The sequence below is a fragment of the Cebidichthys violaceus genome, unplaced genomic scaffold (genome assembly GCF_023349555.1).
Source record: "Cebidichthys violaceus isolate CVI_PGR_0920_01 unplaced genomic scaffold, fCebVio1.0.p SCAF_4, whole genome shotgun sequence".
NCBI lineage: Eukaryota > Metazoa > Chordata > Actinopteri > Perciformes > Stichaeidae > Cebidichthys > Cebidichthys violaceus.
Genome location: NW_027176594.1, coordinates 16,923,633 through 16,926,312, shown reverse-complemented (window position 1 = coordinate 16,926,312; position 2,680 = coordinate 16,923,633). Strand labels below are relative to the sequence as shown.

Sequence of the window (2,680 nt, the reverse complement as noted above, 5' to 3'; positions counted from 1 at the left end):
TTTGAAGAACTATCAATACTTTTTTTTTAGTATACTGTACATACAGTATACTGACTTGTTTAGACATACTATGGCATTTTTAAGACTTTTTGAAACCCACAATACCATGGTTTCTTATAATATATATATGACTTATTTTAGACATACATGACTTTTCTACATACTAAACTTTTTTTGTACTTTTATTAACATTCATTAAAGACTTTTTGACATACTATGATTTTTTTTCTTTTTAGCATAGTATAATATGACTTTTCGACACTACTATGACTTATTTTGAAATACTATAATAGCACTTCAACTTTTTGACAGTATATTATGAATTTGACATACTATACTATGACCTTTTTGACATACTGTACTATGACACAGTATGATATGACATACTAAACTATGACTTTTTCTAAATACTATGGTTTTTTTCTTACTTTCTTTTCAACATACTATAAAATTAATTTTGTAAGACTTTGACATGGTGTACTATGACTTTCTCAACATACCAAACTATGACCTTTTTAACATACTATACAATGATTTTTTTGACAAACTATACTTCAACTTTTTTCGACGTATAACATGTCTTTAATGACTTTTTTGGACATACTATACCATGAGTTTTTCAACATACCATACTATGACTTTTTAAGAATTTTCGCGATATAAAATACTTTGACTTTTGACATTTTTTTACATCATATTATACTGTGGCTACCTTTGTATACTAACTTTCATTGCATGCTACACCAAGTTTTTCGGACATATGATACTATTGACTTTTTTGGTATAATATACAACTTGTGCAATGCCCATTGAAAACAGGCCTGTTCACAACTGGCCTATATGTTATGCCTGCGGTGTTGACCTTGCAGCTTCTCAAGAACCGCTTATAAAAACAACTTCACTTCCTCGGGTCCTAAGCGATACACCTGCCATTACATACAGTAGGTGCGTCGCACACCAATATCGCTGCTACTCAGACAGAAACAACGGGGAAATATAGGCCTAGAGTCTGATTCATGTGAAAAACCACCAGGGGTATACTTTGTTAGGCAAGGTTACCAACAAGGGCCCCAAACAGCTAAAGATTTATTATGATCTTTAGATATGTTAAGTCTTGAATTACATTACTATTCTAACTCATTGTACCCCAAAATAACAAATTCCCCCAAAGCAACTAAAAAAAATATACAACTACTTACTGTGTACTTCAGAGGAAATATTTTTTTTTTTGTGCTCCTTTGTTTACTTGACAGAGAAATGTTATATTTGACTGGGAAAATTTAAATATGATGCATTAATAGATTGAACTATTCAGAATCATATTAGAATTTAAAGCTTCACCTTAAACAGCCGTTAAGTAAATTCAAATAACGTTACTTGTAGTAAACTTTTCAATGCAGGACTTTTACTCCACAGTAATAATAGTTTTACTATTAATAGTTGATAGTACTGCTTTTACCACTGCCAATATTCCAAGGGTGAAAAGTACAGCAAGATGGTGTTCTTCAGCCAGGGCCCCAAATCACTAAGTCCATCGTTGAAACGTTGGGGTTACTCAGTCAGATACATCGTGAAATACACTTCGCAGGATTTCCAAAGAGGCTTATTCGCCGAGCATGGATATAATTTGCTGACGGTAATGTGTTATTAGTTGGCATCAAGTCTCACAGCGGGGAAATTTCCTCAAGGGGAAAAACACACCCACGTTGCTTAAGTAGTATTGGCTGCAACATCAGTGAAAAAAATTAGAGGCATTCATTTTCAAATAGACATATTTGTTTCTTGCTTTGACAAAACCACTGCGCTCATAAAGTAAAGCATGGATTTAATGAGGTGGTAAAGTTATTAGTATGGCAAAAAGATGCAATGGCAGAGTTGTACTGTTCCTTCCTTTTATGACACACTATACTATGACTATTTGTTATGACTTGATGGAATACTCACAACATACTATTCTATGACTTGATATTTTTTATGACATGCTATACAGTTACTTTTTTTGTCATGCTATACTGTGAATCTTTGGGTCATACTATACTGACCTTTATGGCATACTATACTACACTGGGTGATACATTCCTTCACTACAATGAACAAGAACACTGTAGTTTATGTTCAGTGAATCTCACGTCCACCATCAAGGAGCGCCGAGCTCATTAATCTGAAAACAGTCCCCAACAAATGCCTAAAAAAACTACACTGACCAGGCGTTTTAAGAAACGTGTCGCTCTTATAAGTGAACTCTTGAAACAGTGGCCTTACCTGGTTGGCAACAATACCCGATGAGCCTGCTGCTGCTCTGATGTGTGCCGTTTCCACGACCGCACGTCAAGGAAGGAAACTGGATCTTCATGTCAGTGTTGAAGGTTAATGAGTTTAAGAACCCTTTTCTTCAGAACCCAAAATGTCAACGAGTTCTCTCTCACATCCTCTGATCCACAGGTGTTTTCAATTCCCCTGATGACCCCTCCCCTTCCAGTCGAGCCAACCAATGAAAAGCATGATTAACCACGAGGAGGGGCCAGTCTATGAGCTGGTGTTAATGAACATGTTGCTCCATAACACCACCAACGTTCAGTGCTCATCAATTTAAAATATATCCTCAGATTCAGCACTTAAAGATGTAGAAAGAAACCATTTAAAAAAAGTCTTAAAGAGTCGTCATGAAAACCACCTGTTT

At 35.2% G+C, this 2,680-nt stretch overlaps 1 protein-coding gene across 3 annotated transcripts in view; it reads right to left on the bottom strand.

Moving 5' to 3' along the window:
- Positions 1 to 2,664: 2,664 nt before the first annotated feature.
- ubn2a (ubinuclein 2a) overlaps positions 2,665 to 2,680 on the bottom strand; it is a 22,805-nt gene continuing 22,789 nt past the window's right edge. For all 3 annotated transcript variants that reach the window (XM_068727030.1, XM_068727031.1, XM_068727032.1), the window contains one exon: positions 2,665 to 2,680. This exon is cut by the window's right edge and continues 2,679 nt beyond it. The gene's annotated coding sequence lies outside the window, so the exon portion shown is untranslated.